The sequence below is a fragment of the Anthonomus grandis genome, chromosome 5, assembly GCF_022605725.1.
Source record: "Anthonomus grandis grandis chromosome 5, icAntGran1.3, whole genome shotgun sequence".
NCBI lineage: Eukaryota > Metazoa > Arthropoda > Insecta > Coleoptera > Curculionidae > Anthonomus > Anthonomus grandis.
In genome coordinates this window covers 35,143,841-35,167,414 of record NC_065550.1, presented here as the reverse complement: position 1 = coordinate 35,167,414, position 23,574 = coordinate 35,143,841, and the positions used below count along the sequence as shown (strand labels likewise).

At 29.2% G+C, this 23,574-nt stretch overlaps 1 protein-coding gene across 2 annotated transcripts in view; it reads left to right on the top strand.

The window, feature by feature from the left end:
- LOC126736922 (semaphorin-2A) overlaps window positions 1-23,574 on the top strand; it is a 713,174-nt gene that overhangs the window by 139,846 nt on the left and 549,754 nt on the right. The window contains exon 1 of one of the 2 annotated variants that reach the window (XM_050441561.1): window positions 17,188-17,336. The exons of the other annotated variant lie outside the window; for it this stretch is intronic. The gene's annotated coding sequence lies outside the window, so the exon portion shown is untranslated. Of the gene's footprint in view, window positions 1-17,187; window positions 17,337-23,574 lie in introns of those variants that run through there. 2 annotated transcript variants of the gene reach the window in all.

The window sequence follows — 23,574 nt, the reverse complement described above, 5'->3', positions numbered from 1 at the left end:
ACATTACAGATTGAAAAAGTGAATTAAAAAAAAAAACCGAAAGTAAATATTCAAAAGGGCGAGATTCAGTTTGTCAGAATTACAATCTGAAAATTTTCAACTAATCTTGGCTTAACTTTATTACTTAAATTGACTAACATTACATTACAGCCTCAATTTTTTTTCATAATTTGGTTGCTATTATGAATAATCTTTTGACTACTTTATTGGAGACCTATTTTAGGGTTTTTATAATAGTGACCGAATTGTGAAAAAAAATCTTTTTAAGGAAGAATTGTTTTTTTAAATTTATAAAATGGCTGTAACTCAAAAACTAAGCAATAGAAAAAATCTTACATCATGGAAGAACAGCAAGTCAAGCGCTTAAATTGTTAATCAACTCTCAACTCCTTGGACTATAAAAACTATGAATCAATTCAACTGACTGAGCTCAAAAGAATAATGAATCATGGGCTTAAGAATTACTAACTAGAATATCGAAATCAATATTTGTCTGCCTGAACTATAAAAATTATGAATCAATACTTAATTACTGATAAATAAAAAAATCATGAATAACAGACTTTTAAATGAGAATAAATTGCTTGAATAATGAATTAAGATTCAACTGCCTGAACTATAGAAACAGTTAATCAATAATCATCTGTCTAGACTATAAAAACTCTCAGTTGACTGAAATTAAAAATAAAATACGGACTTGAGAATGACAATTAAGTGACGAAACAATGAATCAATATTCAAAAGCCTGGACTATAGAATCAATACTCAATTTGGACTATAAAAATTACGAATCAACTCAACTGAATGAAATGAAAAAAAAATTAATCATAGGCTTATGAATAAATTAATATTTAACTGTCTAGAGTATAGAAATCGATATTCATCTGCTTGGACTATAAAAATTATGAATCAATACTTAACTATTTTTTAAATTAAAAAAAATCAGAATTACGGACTTTAGAATGACAATAAGTTGTTTGATAAATTAATCAATATTCATCTGTCTGGGCTATACGTACAGACAATTAAGTGTTTGAACAATGAATCAATTTTCAATTACAGAATAAATAGTCGGTTACCTAGAATTAAAAAAAATCCCGCATCCTTTAAGCCACCAAGTCAAGCGTTTGAATCGTTATTCGGCTCAACTATTGAATCAGTACTCAACTGCCTGGACTATCAGAATTATGAATCAATACTGAACTACTAAAAATTAAAAAAAAAATCAATCACGGAATTGAGAATGGCAATAAATTGTTTGAATGATGATTCAATATTCAACTAGCTGGAATTTAAAAAATAAATTAATCAATATTCATCTAAATTCTAAAGACTCTCTAAATTTTAGATTTTAAAAAATTTAAAGACTCTCAGTTGACTGAAGTGAAAAAATAATGAAATACGGACCTGAGAATGACAATTTGGTGACAAAATAATAAATCAATATTCACAAACCTGGACTATAGAATCAATACTTAACTGCCTGAAATAAAAAAAATCTTGCATCATAGACTTTAAGAGCAGCAAGTCAAGCATTTAAATTGTTAATCAGTACTCAACTGCCTGGACTATAAAAATTATGAATCAATACTGAACTACTAGAAATGAAAAAAAATTAATTACGTAGTTGAAAATGGCAATAAATTAATATTCAACTAGCTGGAGTATAAAAACCATTAATCAATATTCATCTGTCTGGATTCGAAAGATTCTCAGTTGATTGAAGTGAAAAAATAATGAAATATGGACTTGAGAATGACAATTAAGTGACAAAACAATGAATCAGTATCAATACTCGACTGCTTGGACTATAAAAATTACGAATCAACTTAACCGAATGAACGGAAAAAATTATAAATCATGAGGTTATTAATAATGATTGAGTGTCTTAATAATAAATCAATATTCAACTTCCTAAAGTATAAAAATAAATATTCGTCTGCCTGGAGTAAAAACATTATGAATCAATACTTAGCTATTGGACATTTAACAAGAATCATGAATGACGGGCTTTAGAATATGGAATTGTTTAAGCAATTGACTGGAATAAAAAAAAATGAAATACGGACTTGAGAATGACAATTAGGTGACAAAATAATAAATCAATATTCACAAACCTGGACTATAGAATCAATACTTAACTGCCTGAAATAAAAAAAATCTTGCATCATAGACTTTAAGAACAGCAAGTCAAGAGTTTAAATTGTTAATCAGTACTCAAATGCCTGGACTTTAAAAATTATGAATCAATACTGAACTACTAGAAATGAAAAAAAATTAATCACGAAATTGAAAATGGCAATAAATTAATATTCAACTAGCTGGAGTATAAAAACCATTAATCAATATTCATCTGTCTGGACTCGAAAGATTCTCAGTTGATTGGAGTGAAAAAATAATGAAATATGGACTTGAGAATGACAATTAAGTGACAAAACAATGAATCAGTATCAATACTCGACTGCTTGGACTATATAAATTACGAATCAACTTAACCGAATGAACGGAAAAAAATATAAATCATGAGGTTATGAATAATGATTGAGTGTCTTAATAATAAATCAATATTCAACTTCCCAGAGTATAAAAATCAATATTCGTCGGCCTGGAGTAAAAACATTATGAATCAATACTTAGCTATTGGACATTTAACAAGAATCATGAATGACGGGCTTTAGAATATGGAATTGTTTAAGCAATGGACTGGAATAAAAAAAAATGAAATACGGACTTGAGAATGACAATTAGGTGACAAAACAATAAATCAGTATTCACAAACCTGGACTATAGAATCAATACTTAACTGCCTGAAATAAAAAAAATCTTGCATCATAGACTTTAAGAACAGCAAGTCAAGAGTTTAAATTGTTAATCAGTACTCAACTGCCTTGACTATAAAAATTATGAATCAATACTGAACTACTAAAAATGAAAAAAAATTAATTACGTAATTGAAAATGGCAATAAATTAATATTCAACTAGCTGGAGTATAAAAACCATTAATCAATATTCATCTGTCTGGATTCGAAAGATTCTCAGTTGATTGGAGTGAAAAAATAATGAAATATGGACTTGAGAATGACAATTAAGTGACAAAACAATGAATCAGTATCAATACTCGACTGCTTGGACTATATAAATTACGAATCAACTTAACCGAATGAACGGAAAAAAATATAAATCATGAGGTTATGAATAATGATTGAGTGTCTTAATAATAAATCAATATTCAACTTCCCAGAGTATAAAAATCAATATTCGTCGGCCTGGAGTAAAAACATTATGAATCAATACTTAGCTATTGGACATTTAACAAGAATCATGAATGACGGGCTTTAGAATATGGAATTGTTTAAGCAATGGACTGGAATAAAAAAAAATGAAATACGGACTTGAGAATGACAATTAGGGGACAAAACAATAAATCAGTATTCACAAACCTGGACTATAGAATCAATACTTAACTGCCTGAAATAAAAAAAATCTTGCATCATAGACTTTAAGAACAGCAAGTCAAGAGTTTAAATTGTTAATCAGTACTCAACTGCCTTGACTATAAAAATTATGAATCAATACTGAACTACTAAAAATGAAAAAAAATTAATTACGTAATTGAAAATGGCAATAAATTAATATTCAACTAGCTGGAGTATAAAAACCATTAATCAATATTCATCTGTCTGGATTCGAAAGATTCTCAGTTGATTGGAGTGAAAAAATAATGAAATATGGACTTGAGAATGACAATTAAGTGACAAAACAATGAATCAGTATCAATACTCGACTGCTTGGACTATATTAATTACGAATCAACTGAACCGAATGAACTGAAAAAAATATTAATCGTGAGGTTATAAATAATGATTGAGTGTCCTAATAATAAATCAATATTCAACTTCCTAGAGTATAAAAATCAATATTCGTCTGCCTGGAGTAAAAACATTATGAATCAATACTTAGCTATTGGACATTTAACAAGAATCATGAATGACGGGCTTTAGAATATGAAATTGTTTAAGCAATGGACTGGAATAAAAAAAAATGAAATACAGACTTGAGAATGACAATTAGGTGACAAAATAATAAATCAATATTCACAAACCTGGACTATAGAATCAAAACTTAACTGCCTGATATAAAAAAAATCTTGCATCATAGACTTTAAGAACAGCAAGTCAAGAGTTTAAATTTTTAATCAGTACTCAACTGCCTGGACTATAAAAATTATGAATCAATACTGAACTACTAGAAATGAAAAAAAAATAATTACGTAATTGAAAATGGCAATAAATTAATATTCAACTAGCTGGAGTATAAAAACCATTAATCAATATTCATCTGTCTGGACTCGAAAGATTCTCAGTTGATTGGAGTGAAAAATAATGAAATACGGACCTGAGAATGACAATTAAGTGACAAAACAATAAATCAGTATCAATACTCCACTGCTTGGACTATAAAAAATACGAATCAACTGAACCAAATGAACTGAAAAAAATTATGAATCATGAGGTTATGAATAATGTTTGAGTGTCTTAATATTAAATCAATATTTAACTTTCTAGTTAATAGAAATCAATATTCATCTGTCCGGAATCAAAACATCATAAATCAATACTTAGCTATTGAAAATGTAAAAATTTCATAGATTACGGACTATAGAATAACAATAAATTATTTGAATAATGAATCAAGATACAATTGCCTGGACTATAGAAATCATTAATCAACAATCATCTGTCTAGACCATAAAGACTCTCAACTGACTGGAATGAATGAAAAATAAATCAATATTCACAAACCTGGACTATAAAATCAATACTCGACTGCCTGGAATAAAAAATGCTTGCATCATGGACCTTAAGAGCAATAAGTCAAACCTTTGAATTGCTTGGACTGTAAAAAATCGGAATCATTCACTTGAATAGTCTTCGAGGCTATTTACTGGGATTTTAAATCAATTTGCTCAAGAACTATTGATGATGAAATAAATTGCTCCATATTTAGAAATGTTTTCTTAAGTGTCTGAATACAAATACGATATCCCATCGCCTGCATTCTAGAAATAATAAGTCAATAATCAACTACCTGGACTAAAAAAAAATTGAATTATGAGCCTAAGAATTATCAATAAATGCTTTAATAATTAATTAACTGAACCACATAAATTATGACTTAATAATATTGAGCAGCTTTAAATATAAAAAGTAGGGATCATAGATTTGAGAAATTGACGACACTAGTACTTGGAAGAACTGCCTGAAATATAAAAGTAACAACGGAAGTATTGATTAATAACTTGACCGTTTAGAGTAAATTAAAGACGTTCATATGTATATATATTCAAGTTGTATCCTTTTTTTAACAAAATGTTTTTTTTGCCTTACAAGAAATTACGGATATATCGGAACTCTGACGACTAAAAAATCAAATTAATCTTTAGGACTTAGGGAATTCTAACCCAATATAGGCCAGCGGTAGGTGCATTTTTCCATATTGCACTTATATCAGGAAATGTATTTAAAAAAAAACTTTTTTTGTCCAGGCAGTTGAGAAACTGCAATAGAAATGGTAACAGGAACCTCCAAATTCTTTCTCTTGTACTTTTTCTCTTTCTGGCCTGATGTAATTTAATGTGCGTTTTTCTATATTTTAACTACATGAAATAGGAACCAGCTTGACTACTTGAACCGAAATCGCCGTTTTTTTGTACAATTTATTGGAAAAAATTATGTCTTTCGGGCTGTTAAAGAACTACCAAAGTGGAAAATTGTATTTTAAATAGAAATTAATTTTTTTAATAATATTAACATTTAAGCGGTAAAGACATTTTTAAAGAATTATTTATGTGATTCAGGCTCAATTTCCGTAATATTCTAGGCATTTGAGGATATTTCTGATATCTTCCAGGCACTTGAAATATTTGTGAATTTTATTCTAGTAATTTGACGTCACATTGCATGCATTCTAGAGATTTTAGGTAATTCTTCATGTCTTTTAACCTTTGAAGGAATTATTTATTCAATTTTAGGGATTTAGTGAATTATTTATGTCTTCTAGTTTACGTTAATTACAGGTATTTAAGGATATTTTTAAAGTCTTCCAAGTACTTTAAATATTTAGAACTACCAAAGAGGAAAATTGTATGTTCCTATTCTATATTAATGATTTAAATAGAAATAAATATTTAGGTCATTTACGCGGTAAAGAAATTTTGAAGAAATTATTTATGTGATTCAGGCTCAATTTCCGTAATATTCTAGGCATTTGAGGATATTTCTGATATCTTCCAGGCACTTGAAATATTTGTGAATTTTATTCTAGTAATTTGACGTCACGTTGCATGCATTCTAGAGATTTTAGGTAATTCTTCATGTCTTTTAATCTTTGAAGGAATTATTTATTTAATTTCAGGGATTTAGGAATTTATTTATGTTTTCCAAGTAGTCTACATTAATTTCCATGATATTTTTGATACTTGCAGACATTTTTGATGAAAACCCTAAAATACGTGTCGAATAAATTAATTTGAAGATTTTGTATCAAAATTTTCAAATCAGTATCTTCCCTGGGTTTTGAGTTACAGACATTTTGTAAATGAAAAAAATATCTTATTCTAATTTTTTTTAAATTTGTTTACTATTTTAAAAAAACCCTGAAATACCTGCTGCATGAATTAATTAAAGGATTTTTTATACAAATGTTTACACTATTTAGAGAAATCCTTAAATACGTGTTCAATAAATAAATTCAGAGAATCTATATGCAAATTTTCAAATCTGGTTTTTAAATAACAGCCATTTTATTAATTTTCGAAAAAAAAATATTTCTCAAAAAAAAAGTTTTTTTTCAAATTTTGACACTATTTTAAAAAACCCTGAAACACGTGTCCAATCAATAAATTCAAAGATTTTATATGAACATTTTCAAATCTATATGTTACTCGAGTACAGATATATTTATTCCAGACATCTTGGTAGCCTTTGAAATTCCCTAAAAATATTTTCCAGATATTTGGTGCAGCTCAGAGTCTAACGGTCATACAAGAATTCAATTCAGCTTTACCGATTTACAAAAACAACCGAATTAATGCCCAAAATGTTTAAAAAAACAAATAAAATGGGAAAATTTCAATTCTAACTGATTTATATATTTTTGTAGAGCGAAAAATAAATTTAACTAAATTAAACATGCCACGCAGCGCATTTTTGCCCTTGACACTGGATGATTTAATGTACCTACATTGCATTTACGGTCCCAAATAAAATAGTAAAGACCATTAATTAAACCGCTTTTTCCTCCCTCCTCCCCCTTCCCCACTACTTACTTAGTAACATTAGTAAAGACATTAGAATTACAATTTTACGAACGAGTCGTATTTTCAGAACACACCAGCAGCAAATTATTATTCATCGTTTCCTTTTTGGAAGTTCTCGGATGCATTTATCAGCAATAAAAGGCGCATTAGTTCAGAAAATTATGCAGCGAGAAACCCTTAAATATCCTTTTAAGTTGCAACACTAAGAACCATTTAATTTCCTTGTGGGGGCGCCAGACTGAACTGTGAATAAAAAATCGAGTATTAGGAACGAGGAGTTTTCTTTCTTCGTTTCCTTAGTTTAAGGTGCTACGTTGTAATTCTTTTTGAGTAACTCATTATTGACTGGATAAACTTAATTTCTTCATAAAACCGCTGTGACATCTGATTCTTCTGAATTTCAAAATATGACCGAAAACAAAAATAGATTTTCTATATTTCCAGATATAGTTAATACATCTGGATAACTCTTAACACTATTACGAATGAATACGTTCATACGTTGCACAAGAGTTGAGTCGATTAATAATTTGCTCTTTAAAGATCGTAGTTTTTTTGCATAGACATACTCGACGCTCATAAAAAAATTTTAATATCGATGTTATGTAGAAAAATCGCGTGATATTTGACTCTAAATTACATCTGGAGATAGTGATTAGTAGTCGCGGTTAATCCTGTGAAAAGTGCATCAGATCCTTCCAAGTAAAAGCAAAGTTATCTATATTATAAGGCCAAATATCATTTTAATTCTTCTCCGTATTGAGAAAACTACCAAAACTAAAAATATGACACCGATAGTTTTGTAAGACAAAAAACGATTTTCAAGAAACTTTTCTAAGTTATCTGACATCTAAAAGAAGCATGACAGTTGACACTACTTTTTTTCAATTAATTCTTCTAGGCAGTTAAAGTGGTTTTTTTGGATATTTTGTCTATTCCAGGACTTTTCAGGATATTTAAAAAACTTGGAGAATATTTTTTTTAAATCTACTGCCTGAAAAATTAGGAAAATAATCTCAAATAAAGTGTTTTTTTTTGTTTAAACTTTCAGACAGTTGAAGTTTGTGTATCCCTGGCCTTACAACTCAATTCCATTTTTCCAGAGAACTTGCAAAAAATTCCTGCGAAACTTTAAAGAAATCTAGACTGGCTGGAAAAAATCAGGAAGATTAAATTAAAAGCCTGGAAAATATAATTAATTAGTTGGTCTCTTAGAACATCGAAAGGCCTTTTAATATTCTAAGGTTGATCTACTTATTTAAGTAATTTTTTTGGTCTCTTCCAGGCAGTTGAAGATATATCCAGAGTATCTGAAAAAATTAAAATAAAATCTTATGTCTTTAGATAGATAAATCCTTTAAATACATGGAAAAATAAACGTCGAATATGTGGAAAATTTAGGAAAATAACCTTAAATACGCGGAAAATACATAAATTAAAATTGAAAATAAAATTTTTCGGTTATTTCAGGCATTCCACATCTATGCCTTTATTCCAGTAATATATGCAATAATATTTCAGACTATGCTAAGGGTCTGGAATATTCAATAAATGCATTCACTTACATTTATTCTTTATCCAGGACTTAATTTTTTGTATTTTCCTGGCATTCCAAATGCATGTCCCTTTTTTAGAAATTTAGAGGAATTTGCCAGAGAGCATGAAAAAATCCTGATATGAATGCTGATTGTCTAAGAAATCCTTGATTCTCTTTGATATGTTCAAAAAGTCTGGAAAAAGTAATATATTTTCCTAATATTTTGATATCTGTCTGAAATCCTATAAACGTCTGGAAAAATATTAAAATAAACTGGAAAATGCCGGAAAACCTCCCAAAATTCCTGGAAATTTTTTTTTTCCTTCGTCCAGGCAGTTGCAGCCATTTTTTAGGTATTTCAGCCATTCCAGGTCCATAACTCTATTCCAGAAATTTAAAGTAATTTTTCAGTTTGCCTACAGATAAAAAAATACTTAAATTTTCTTTAATAACTTTTCCTGGCATACGACGCAACTTCCAGGCTATCCAGATACTTAAATAAATTCTCATATACCTTTAGGCAGACAGATCCTGGAAAAATATTCCTCGGCTTTCGAGAAAAATCAAGAAAATAACCTGAAATGCCTAAATATTTCTTCCAGACAGTTTAACTTATTTCCAGGCTATTCGGAAATCCTGGAAAAATTTTATTTATTAAATTAAAATGTTTAAAAAACGACTATCTAAAATCTTATGAATGCCTGGAAAAAACTGGAAAATAACCTAAATTGTTCAAAAAATGTAACTAATTAATTTTTTTATTGCCTTTTTTCAGGCAATTATAGTCTTTTTTTGGGATATTCCAGCCATATATATTGTAGGAATAATTATATAATAATTTTTTAGACTATCCCAAAAATCTGAAATATTTAATAAATTCATTAATTTCTGTTCGTTTTTCAGGTAAATTCGGGGATTTTTAGGCTATCCAGACAGTTTGGAAAGATTACATTAAATTGGACCAACAAAATCTTTTGAACGCCTGAAAACCTCGACGATCTGGAAAAATTAGGATAATGGGATATTCCAAATCTTTGTCTCTATTCAAGGAATAGAAAATAATTTTCTAAGCCATGGCAAGACCCTTGAAGTTCAATAAATCCATTCATCTGTATTCCTTTTTCCAAGCAAATTAGGTAATTTCCAGGCTATTTAAAAAATGTGGAATTTTTCTTTAAAATGCTGACTGTCTATAGACAGAAGAAATCTTCGTTTCTCTATGATCTCTCTTCCAGACAGTTGAAGTCATGTCCAGTACATGCAGAGAGCTTGGAAAAATTTAAATAATTTTTTAGTACGTTTACAGTCGATTCATAAGGCTCTACAGCAAAAATTGAGAAATATCGCCCAATCAGCCTAAAAAACAATTTTTGAAAAATTTAAAAAAAATGCATAAATTTTTTTTTTAATTTGGCGTTTCAGAAGGTATCAGTTCAGTACATGCTACATATGACGTAAAATCAGAATTCACTTAAAATCTAAACAACGGTGCATAGCTGTTTTTATTGATTTTGCTAAAGCTTTCGATACTGTCCCTCACAATATCCTTTTAGATAGGTTAGAGCATTATGGGGTTAGAGTCTGGCAATAAAGGTTACTTTAAAGACTTATGTACCCAGCAAGTCACGATTAGTATGGAAAAAACCAATTAAATATCTTTTTCGACTTTCCACTTTCTACTAATATCATTCTCAACACCACAAAAACGAAGTAATCACATTTATTTATAGGCATACAGAAGTATTAAGTTACTAAGATGCCTATTTTGTACTTTTATAATATGCTGTATACTCCAATTTAATGAAACTAATTTTTTTGATTATAAATAAATAAATATTAATAAACTATGCTAGAAAAGCTTTGGATGACACATATTGTTTTTTCGTTATCGAGGAGTCGGAAAAGCACTATAACTAATTACCGAGATTCCTCTTGGTCGACGTACGTCGGTGCATAAAAAAAACTGGAAACCGTTCCATAATTCACCCGGTTTTTGTCTAATAAAAAGCCAGCTGTTGTTCTGCGTTGCCTGGAATTGGACCGCATCCAACTGGCATAAAGCATCCCCCATTTAGTGTAGCAAACACCACTACTTACTTGGCACCGATCTTATGTAGGTTTTATATAAAACGAAGGGTGAGATGCGGGCGTGGGACCTTTATTGTACCTGGCATGATGTAGCGCAGTTTTTTCTTTGTGTTTTTTTCTCTGGATTTGGCAGGACGGATTGTTTACGAAAAGTGGGACTTTTATCTTGATTATTTAGGAGACGAAAGACACAAGTGTTTTTCTCATTCCAGGCACTAACTGCATTTGTTTAACAGACCGGAAAAATCCCGTAATTAAGAAAATATTCCAGGCTTTTGAATGGTTGTAAATTAAACTGAAGAAAATCGTGCAATTGCATAGAAGAAACGCAATCATTTACGTAATTGCATTTTTTTATTTTTTTTTGAAGTTGAAGTTCATGTATTTAAGCATTACCTTTAGGGTTCTTATCAACATGTCTGGAATAAAGTTAGAGAGTATTTTGCTATAATTTTTGCATTCAAGTAAATCCAGATTAGTACGTTACTCCGAAAACATCCAAATGCTTGGAATCGATTTCCAATTATTCTACAGTACCTCCAATCTATACCCATGAGACTGAGAAATTTTGAAGTTTGGACTTCTATAGTGTATTCTGTAATATGTCATGCCTCCAAAGAATGATAGCTAGCTAGTTGGCTTAGCTAATATAGCTATAAAGCTATTAAAAGCAATAAAAATTTTTTATTCGATTACTATTGAAATTTTGGAGAATATCTAAGGCTTATTGGCTGATATAGAATTATTCCAGAGCAGCATAGAGCTCTCTAAATATCTGTAATAATATTTCTATGTTATTTTACAACAAAAAAAAAATTTGGAAATTCTCTGATCTGTCTAGGCTTATACTATAGTACTCTAAAGTTCTTGCAATAAGTTTCTTAATTAATTTCTCTGTGGATCCATTTACAGTTCTTTAATGTCTAGAAATTCAAATTTAAGCTTAAAGAGCCTTATTTCAATATATTTTGCATCAATTTCAAAATTATCCTGGAGTGCCTGGAATAGTTCTTTAATTTTATTTTTAAGTTTAAGTAGTTCAGTTCAGAGTACCTATCCAAAAGCTCGGAATAACCTTCTATGTCACTTTAAAATTTAAAAAAAAAATATCTGGAATGTTTTGGAGTGTATTACAATGTTCTGTAGTGCCTGGAATAAATTTCTTATTTAACTTATTTCTGAGTATGTTTAGAGCACCTTAGAGCACCTTTAAGTTCTAGAAATATAATTTTCACTTAAAGGGTCTTATTCCAATGTATTACACATCAATGTTTAATTATTTTGAAATTAATCTGAAGTGCCTGAAATAATTCATTCATTTAGTTTTAGGCTTACAGATCTTTAAATGTCTGTAATAATATTTCTATTTTATTTTACAACATAAGAAAAAATCTTTGGAAATTCTCTGAACTATCTAGGCGTATCCGAAGTCCCGAGCTTTTTAGAGTCTGGAAACTCAAATTTTATCTTATTGAGCCTTTTTTTAATATATTTTGCACCAATTTCGAAATTAACCTGGAATAGTTCATTAATTTTTTTTATGTTTAAGTAGTTCAGTTCAGAGTACCTATCTAAAAGCCCGGAATAACCCTCTATGTCACTTTAAACTTAATTTCACCTTAAAATAATTAAAAAAAAATTATCTGCAATGTTTTGGAGTTTATTACAATATTTTGTAGTGCCTGGAATAAATTTCTCAATTAATTAAAAAAAAACTAAACCTTATTAAACCATAGAGCCCTTTAAAATGTATCAATTTTTAAGTAATTTGAAATTAATCTGAAGTGCCTGAAATAATTCATTCATTCAGTTTTTCTTTAAAGTATGTTTGAATCTCAGGAATTTCCTTTTGATATAAATAGATTATGAATTTTATTCCAGAAATTTGGCCACGAGCCTTTTTTATATTACTCATTTTGTTGAGGAACTTCTGGAAAAATGGTTGGACTTTATTCAAAATAACTTCTTCTGAAATCCAGACTTTTATTTCATTTAATATGTATTTTGCTAAAGAAAATTTAATTCATTAGGCAACGGGACCTAAATTTTTTTTTTCAAAACTATATTATCTACTGAATTCTCTACAACTTTAGATTCTTTATTGATTATCCTTAAATCAATATTAACTAAGATATTGAGCAAAATATGAGAGACATACATTTTTTTCACCAAAATATCTCACTCTGATCTGAGACCATCTGTAGGAAATACAAAAGTTTGAGGTCTTCCCAATATTTCCCTTTTTTGACTCAATAGCCCCAAATCTCTAAAACCATCCGAGCTATGCCTGAAATAAAGTTCCACAAGGCAAACACAAGGCATATATGAACCATGAAATGCGGTAGAATCTCAAAAAGTCCACTTTTTACCCCTTTTTTGGCATGAAAACTGATCTGAGAACCAGGAATCATTAACGATCGCTATGAAATTATGCTTCTCTTCTTCAGTGGCTTTAGTTACGTAGGAAAAGTATTATTTCCAGATAATCCGAGGCATACCTGGATATGTTTGTGTTACAAAATCAAATTCAAATGCCATTTTCTGGAATAAACTTAAGCGTACTTAAATGTTTCTTACAGGCACTTAAAGAAGTACTTAAAAGGCCATTACAGCCCCTCCAAGTGCCTCAAATTCTACCTGGAGTGACAATTGTGCAAACCCTAACTTACTCCAATTACTTTCTACATTCTGGAAGAGATTTAATGTACTACAGCCATTAAAAGTGACTCAAATGCTTAAAAGAGACTTAAGACTAGATAAATGATTATTCCAGGCACTCCAAGTGACTGAAATGCCAGTTGGAGTGAGTATTAAAAACGTTTAAGTGTCTCGCAATTACTTTCTATTTTCTCTTCTTTACTATTATTTCTAAGTTCTAGAATGTCTTAAATACAAAAGACTTAACTCACTACAATTATATTCAATTTTTAGAGACTTAAGAAGGGTACTTAAAGGTTTCTTCCAGGCACTTAACCTGACTCAAATGCCTGGAATAAAGTTATGAAATTAACTAAAATAGAATGCTTAAAATTAAGGAGCCTTAAGGAACTTAATTTAATTAAGGAACTTAAATAATTATTCCAGGCACACAAAGTTATTTAAATGCCTTAAAAGTTACTTGTTTATTTCAGACACTCCAATAAAAAAAATTGTATTTTTCTTAAAAGCTGTAGAAGATTTGTTAGATCATTTCAGGACCAATTTGCCCTGTCCCAAGTGCCTGAAATAGGAAAAAATGTTTTTCTTTAAAACCTTTAAAAATTTTGATTAGATTATTTTTTAAGAACAATTTGGCTTGACCCAACTACCTAGAATAAGAAATTTTTTTAATTAGGTCTTTCTTAGACATCTTAGGGAAAAATCGATCTTTTAGGACCAATTAGGCCTGAGCCGACTTCCCAACCCAAACGCCTCTTATGAGATATTTTATTTTTTAATTGAGCTTCCCTTGGACCTCTTAGGACCAATTCGGCCTATCCCAATTGCCTTTAATACGAAAAAAAATTCTTTAAAGGTTAATTAGACCATTTTGGCCTGACCCAAGTGCCTGGAATATAAAAAAATTCGTTTTTTTTTTAAACCTTTGAAGGTTAATTAAATCATTTTAGGACCAATTTGGCCAAACCCAACTGCTTCATATAGGAAAAAAATTTTGTTTTTTATAAAAAACCTTTGAAGGCTAAATTAGACCAATATTGAACCAATTGGACCTTACCCAAGTGCCTGGAATAAAACAATTCATTTTTTAATTGAGCTTCTCTTAAACATTTTAGAAAAATTATAAAATTTAGACGGTTTCTTCCAGGCACTCAAACTGATCTTTTAGGACCAATTTGGCTTATCCCAATTACCTGTAATAGGAAAAATATTTGTTTTTAAAAAACCTTTGAAGGTCAATTAGTCAAAAGCTGTTGAAGATTTATTAGACTATTTTAGGACCAATTCGGTCTGACCCAAGTGCCTGGAATAGGGAAAAAATATTTTTCTTTAAAAGCTTTAAAAAGTTTGATTAGATTATTTTTAAGGACCAATATGGCGTGACCCAAGTGCCTAGAATAAGACTTTTTTTTTAAACGGGTCTTTTCTAGACATTTTAGGGAAAATTCGATCTTTTAGGACCAATTTGGCCTATCCCAATTGCCTGTAATAGGAAAAAAAATTCTTTAAAGGTTAATTAGAATTTTAGGACCATTTTAGCCTGACCCAGCTGCTTGGAATAGAGAAAAAAATTCTTAAAAATCTTTGAAAGTTAATTAGATTATCTTAGGACCAACTTGGTTTAAATGCCTGTATTAAGACAATTTATTTTTTAATTGAGCTTCCCTTAGACATTAATCTCATAGGACAAATTTGTCCTAACCCAAGTGCCTGTAATAGAAAAAAATATTTGTTTTTAAAAAACATTCAATTTGAAGGTCAATTATACCAATATTGGACCAATTGGACTTTACCCAAGTGCCTGGAATAAAACAATTAATTACTTAATTGAGGTTCTCTTAAACATTTTAGAAAAATTAGAAAATTTAAAAGGTTAAGGGTTTCTTCCAGGCACTCAAACGGAATTTTTTGAATTATGTACTTTATGTACATTATGTACTTTAATTTTATTGTGGCAATTCATGTAAACTTTGATACTAGAAAAACCAGTGGCGCACCATGTCTTTTAGTAAAATTGTGCGAAGGTGTGTCCGTACGCACGCTACTACTTAAAGTGAAATAACAATTTTTTCATAAAAAAGATGTATCTTTGCTCCTATTTAAACGAACCAATTTTGAATTAAATCAAATTGAAATATTTTAATTAAGACTTTGACACCCTGTATCTTTATAACGAAACAATTTTTAAATACAGGATGTCCTACAATATGACGCAAGAAAAAATTAATCCGACGTTTCGTTTTTCTTCCGATCATCATCAACTTTATTTTTTCTTATGGGCGCCTTATTGGATTTTCTCAAATTTTTAAGAAGTATTTTTAATTGCTTTTAAAATGAGGTATCGTACTTGCATGTCCGATTACTCCCTCTAGTACTTACCATAAGAACTCCATGAGTGCAATAGAGAAAGATATATCAATGGGATTTCCAAATAAACTGATTTTATAAAAACTGAAGCTATAAAATACTCTGTAAGTAAAAATTCTTTTTAAAAATGAGAAAATCCAATATGGCACACATAAGAAAAAATAAAGTTGAAAAAAACGAAACGTCGGATTATTTTTTTTTTACGTCATATTGTAGAGCATAAAAAGTGGCAATGAAAAACTATTCTTAATTTTCCGATGTCTCTTATAAAGTCGGTAGAAGTTAAAAACTATTTTGACAAATTTGGATATTTTTTTGGATATCGCCGGAATTTTAAAATTTTTTACACGTCATTTTATTAAACTCCAAATTGCACAACTTTGCTTACATTTAACCGACACCGTAACTCTTATCTTCTCGAATTTGGGACACCCTGTATAGTTTATATTACACACTAATATTATTTTGAGGTTTTCTATCTGCCATTTAAGTTTCCGCTGTCGAAACTGGCCCACCCTATATATTTGAAACTTTCAGAGTATTTTTTTATTTTCTTCCAGATATTTCAAATAGTACTCCACAACCAAAGTTTGCTTAAAAAAAAATTAATTAAAAAAACTGGACTTTCATGTACATTGAAATATTTGACAATATGTTGGAATTCCCCCAATAAATATAAAATGACATAATCAAATCGTAACCCATAGATCCCAATTAGGTGCAAACTTCAGGAAAATTAACTCAGGCAGCCCAATTTAAAATTACCGAACTATTGCCAGTTGAAATAACAATAACGAAGTTCCATACAACACACACAAGAAAGTGCAAGCCGCTCGAACGCGGATTTTAGCAATTACGAGTGTTTCGGCCCCTTCCCCCCTTAACCCTTCGTCAGTATTTCGTAAGTAAATAACGTAACGAAATTAGCGAGTTACCAAAACTTTGCTATATACGGAACAAAATACTTAATTATGTCGCACACCTACTGACTATTATATACGGAAACTTTGGCACGTTTGAAACATGACACGAGGAAAAATAAATGAAATTTAAAATCCGTGAATCGCCGTCAACCTAAATAATGTTTATCTCAATTTATTTAAAGGAACTGATTAACTGTGTGCGACTGGAAATTTCAACGAACGAAACGAGAGATGGAGAAAAGGTAAATTGTATTAGCGGGCATTCGAGAGGCGAACGAAGCAACAAATTTAATCAAGTTAAGGCGAATTTGATTATTCGTCACGGTGTTTACTCGTGCGGGACCGTAAGGTTTATTGGACCAGGATTGCGCGATTCTCCAATGTTAGGAGTGAGTGAGTAGCCTGGTTAAGTCTCGGATCTCTGTGATTATTGTTTATTTACTGGTAAATTGAAATTATAACCATTTTGTAATATTTTTTCACATCTCTTTTTTTTTTAATTATTATCATATTTAATTTTTTTTTTCATAATTGTTTTCTAATATTTCCATCAAAATTTTCAGATTATTAAGGACTCTGAGATGTTTTAATTTCGCTTGCAAAAGAAATATTGGGAAAGTTATTCGAGGTATTTGGAGTAACTCCATTTTGTCCAGATCAGCTCAAAATCTTAAGAAGTTAGAAAAAAATATCGTTAAAGACGACTTTTTATGCCAAAATGGAATTTTAAGACTTCAAACGTTCTAGCATGCTCTAAAATGACTTTCACCTTAGCAAAATTAAATGAAATAATTATTATTCTAGGCGCTCCAGGATAAACTCAAAATATTTAGTAATTGGAGTGAAATATCTAGGAGCCTCTCCCTAGAGAGAAATTAAATAAAAGCTTTATTGCAGGCATTGAGTTAGCTTCTATGGACTAACTCAATATTGGCCAAATAAGCTTAAGCTAAGAGCAAAATATATTAAAATGAACTAACGTTTTTTTATAAAAATTCTAGGCTAGACTAGAAGGTATTTTAAGATGCTCTAGACACAATTAGAGAGAAATTAAAAAAGAAACCTATTCCAGGCACCCCTGGATATTGTAGTTCTTAAAACTCTTTTTCTTTATCTCTTAGAAACTTATTTCAGGCTATAGAGTAACTTGATATTTTCATCAGTTGGTAACTTTTTTTACTCAAATTATATTTGTTTAATTTTGCTCATTTTTATTTCATTTTCAGTTTCTTTTATTGTTCTTTATATGTGTTAAGAAATTCTATATTTTTTTTAAAGATGAAAAAGTGGATGATGATTATCAAAAAGGAAAACGTCGTAATTTATTTTCAAATGATCATAAATGTTTTTTTATTTATTTTGTTCCACTATTTTTCGTTTTATAAATCTTAAATTTAAAAATTAATTTTTTCTTAATTTTTTAAATATTTCAGTTTTATTCCTATTTTTGCATTTTTAATAGTTTACACACGTTGTTTGTTTTTTAATATATATTTTAATTTAATATTTGTTCTAGCATTTAATTCCACATATTTTATTAATATGCCAAAATTTAATTTATATTATTTTAATTTTTTTTAAATACATGTTTCTTCTTAAACTTTGAGTCAGTTTTATTATGTCCCTACATCTTTTTTCAAGTGATTTCTTTATTCATGTTTACTTTACATATTGTTTTTCTATTTAAACGATAATTTAATTTCATAATTGCAATTTTTTTAGTGATTTTATAGTGAAGTTTTTCCTTAAAAAAAATTAAACGCATTTAAAACAAAAAATTAATAATAAAAAATAAAACTCATAAATATTGACAAATTTATTAACTAACTAAGAAGTAACAAGGAAACCAGGGAAAGAAACAATTTTTGAGCATACTTTACTTTTAAAAAAATCTAAATAAATAAATAAACAAATTATATCAACGTAACAAAGCAATATAAATTCCGCAGTAAATTAGAAAAAAAGCTTATGCCTCTTATTTTGATTTTTTTTAAACTGGAATATACTTGGGATAAAGTCGGGAAAGCAACTTAAAAAAATATATATAAAAAATTAAACAACGACAAATTAAAATAAAGTATAAGATGTATGTCTGAAATGACGATAAATTATTCCTAAATTAAAAAAAAAAGTCATAATAGAATTTGAGACTTTATACGCTGTAAACTTACTCAAACAACAATTTATTGGAAGACTTATCACAGGCATTCAAGAATATTGTGGTAAATTCTGGAATACTATTCTTATCATTATTAATTCATGTGTAAATTTAATTATTCTAGTTATATTAATTTCTTCATTTTTCTAGTTTATGCATTTATAATATCTTGTTTGTGTTTTCCATCTTCGTTTAATTTTTAATAATTTAATTTTTATTGCTTTTAAGTATAAATTATGTTTTCTATCTACCTAATAAAAAAAATAAAGAAAAGTCAATTTCTGGAAATTCAGATAAAAATAAATTAATAGAAATTGAAAAATTAAGAAACAATGACAAATTAATTAATAAACTAAACAGTATCACGGGAAATAAACGCTTTTTGTTTTTAAAATGGGCTCAGGTTATGTCTATATTATTAATATAACTAAAAAAATTCTACAAAAAAATATATAAATCTGACATAATAAAAAAATTATTAAGAATGTTATAGAAAAAAAATTATAAATATAGCAAATTAATAATAAGACAGTAATAAATTCGAAAATAATAAAGAAACGTTTTTTTTAACACTAGTTTGAGTTATTCTTACGAAAAAAACTTTTCGAAAATCTCAATATAAACGCAGTGAAATTATTAAAAAAATAAACCAAAGAAAAAAATAAATAAGAAAATTAAACAAGAAAACTGATAATAATGACAAATTGATAATAAAACATTAATAAATCGAAAGATATTAATAGTAAAGAAACGCTTTTTTTTAACACAGGCTTGGGTTCGTTTATGATGAAATCTCGCCGATAATTTTAACAAAAATGCAACAAAATTATCAAGTTATTAAAAAATTTGAATTTCTTATTAAATAGTGTAGAAACGCGCTACTTTTTATTACTCAATATACTTTTTAATAAATTCACATAAATGTATGCTTATACACTCTCCGAGATGCCCTTCCTATTCAATTCCACTCTCGCACGTTTATACATAATAATTTCAAGAATGATCATGTTACACGTAGTAAAAATACGTATATAATTCCGACCGCAACACTACATAATGCAGCATTTCGACTATTCTTTCCAGGCCTATTCCTGACACCACCGTGAAATATGAGAATCCCGCTTTTATATTCAAATGGCGGACGGGCTCGCATTTGAATACCATCAAGGGGGTGTTGGTAAAAATAGCATGTTTAAAGTTACGGGCTGCCGTCTCTGAATAAAAGGGAAAGAGAGAGAGTAGCCCTCCTGACAGACAGATCAGCATTTTTTCGGATTAAAATAAGTAAATCGCGTACGTGCCTCCATCCGGTACTTTGGAGTTAAAGAGGATTAGATTGCGGCAAGGATATATTATGTGCTCCTTTTTTTTCTTGCCTTTCGATGGAAATTTCTTTTAGGCCTGGTTTTATTCACGTTTGTATCTTTGCAATAATGTTTTTTGTTTTATGGGAATATTCCCAGTAGTTTTCCAGATAACGGACTTTGAAGTGAATCATTACTTTAAAATGCAAACATAATTTCTTGGCAGCACTCAATAAAAAGTCTATTATTTCCAAATTTGCTGCTTGGGCTAACTTACACTTTATGAAATATTTACCAAGAATTCTTTTCTGAATATTTTACTTTTTATTTAATCAAAATATTCCCAGTGTTTCCAGATATTGGATTTTGAATTGGGTCATCATTTTAAAGGACAAACTTAATTTTTTGAAATGACTCCATAGCAAGTCTAGTATTTCTGAAAGTATTGCTTGGAATGATTTGCACTTTTTACAATATTTACTAGCAACTATTTTATAAATATTTTGCTTTTGGCTTTATTAAAATATTCCCAGTAGTTTTTTAAATATTTGACTTTAAAATGAATCATCACTTTAAAGGACAAACCTCATTTTTTGACATCACCCCATAACAAGTCTAATATTTCCAAATTTATTGCCTGCACTGACTCATACTTTCTGCAATATTTGCTTAAAATTATTTTCTGAATATTTTGTTTTTTGTTTCATTGAAATATTCCCAGTAGTTTTCCAGATATTGAGGTTTGAAGTGAGGCATCACTTTCAAGAACAAACCTAATTTTTTGTCACGACTCTGTAGCGAGTCTAGTATTTCCTAAAGTATTACTTGGGCAGATTTGCACTTTTCACACATTTGCTAACAATGATTTTCTGAATATTTTACTTTTTGTTTTATCGAAATATTTCTAGTAGTTTTCCAGATATTGAACTTTGAAGTATGTCATCACTTTAAAGAACAAAATTTTTTAGCACGACTCCACAGCGAGTCTAGTATTTCCGAAAGTATTGCTTGGACTGATTTGCACTTTTTACAATATTTACTAGAAACTGTTTTATAAATATTTTGCTTTTGGCTTTATTAAAATATTCCCAGTAGTTTTCTAGATATTGAACTTTGAAGTGAGTCTTCACTTTCAAGAACAAACCTAATTTTTTGTTACGACTCTGTAGCAAGTCTAGTATTTCCAAAAGTATTGCTTGAACCAATTTGCACTTATTATAATGTTTGCTAACAATGGTTTTCTGAATATTCTGCTTTTTATTTCATAGAAATATTTCGAGTAGTTTTCTAGATATTGGACTTAAAAGTGAGTCATCACTTTAAAGGACAAACTCTATTTTTTTGCCATCCCTCCATAACAAGTCTAATATTTCCAAAATTATTGCTTGGACTATCTTACACTTTTCACAATATTTGCTAAGAATTCTTCTCTAAATATTTTACTTTTTGTATCATCGAAATATTCCAAGTAGTTTTTAATATATTGGACTTTGAAGTGAGCCATCACCTTGAAACCTCATCTTCTGGTAGCACTATATAAAAAGCTTAATTATTCTAAAATTATTGTTTGTACTGATTTACACTTTATTAGTATCTAATTACTAACTTATCACACTTATAGTTTTTTCTTATTTAATTGTCTTATTATAATTTCTACTCTATAGACCTCTCGTTATTACTTACTCCGTTTAGTTGTTTAAACATTTGATCATTTGAGTTAAAATTTTTAGCAAGGTTCTATCCTAGACATACCCCAAACCTGTATTACAAAAAGCGTTCTTTTACTAGTAACATTTTCCAACTTATTACTGTCTTGTTACTGATTTGTCACTGTTTAACATTTTTCTCGTTTAACTTCTTTAATTGTATTTTTATCTTATTCCTTTTTATTTTTTTTCTTTAGATAACCGTTTTAATTAATACTGCCTGTACTTCTAGTATCTCTTTTAATGTCACTTTCTCCTGGTCTCCTTCTGGTAAAACTTAGAGCAAACTCAAGAATTTTAATGAAACAATAATTATACGGGGAGGCATCCCTTTACTTTAGCCGTAAAGAACGAACGTAAACGGTGTTTTTGTGTTTTTTTTTTCTTTTAGGGGTTTAATTAGTATTTGCGCGAAACAAGAGAAAACTTTTAGCATAAAATCGCTAATATGGTGGCCTGCACGACACCATTGTTAGGATGCGCTTATCCCGGTTATACCACATAAAAAATTACCTTTATATGAAAAAAATATATGAATAATTAAGCGGTTTTGGCAGCACAGAGTGTGGCCTTTTAAAACATTTCGAAATTGCGGCGGATTTTTATCGTTGAATAATTTAAATCCCCTCCGCGTTGTGGCATGTGTGTGATGTGCACCTGTCAGACTGTTTTGTCGGTTTTTGCATAATTTACTGTCATTTATTGTAGTTTTATGACTGGGAAATGTTGCATTTTGCCGTCACGGTTCATTTTCGAGGGGATTTTTATTTTTTTATTAAAATTGTTGATGCATTTAAAAAAAATCTTCTGGATGGTTACACTGGATCCCGAAAGGTTAGACATAAACAAAAGGGTTGAAATTTATTTGGAACACGAAGAGTTTTAACTTGCTATAAAATTGCTTCGATAGTCACACGTAACGCTCGTACGATACCGTCGCTTTACGTGAGAGAACCATTTAGAGCGAAAATACTTCCGTCGAGGGAAAAACCTCTAAATTAAAATTTGATTTTCTTGTTTTGTCCGAATTAGTATGAAAATTAAAAAATTTATTAAGTCCTATTTTCCGCATAAAATTGGTTAAAACGTCAATAACAACAATAACAACAACAAAACAACAAAAATGAGGTATTGTAGTATAAGCAAAATTTCATATATCCATATTGCCTGCAGCACGGTTTTTTTAATTACGATGCATATTTCATCGGGGGAATATTAGTTATTTACAAGTTTAAAAATGCACCCGTTTAAATATTTAAATTTGTTAACTGTATAGGAAAACGTTGGCCATACACTGAAAGGTTATGCATAAAAATAATTTAATTAGACAAACAATTTCTGTTTGATGCATGTGGGTGATAAGGTCAGTTATAAATGGCGTATACATACAATACCCAGACAAGGGGAATTTAATTTAAGTGTATTATTTTCTAGAGGCAAAAGGTTATTTTTGTATTCCTATATTAAGTTTTAGATAATAAAATTCTTTATTTTATGCAGGAGAGTGATTGCTG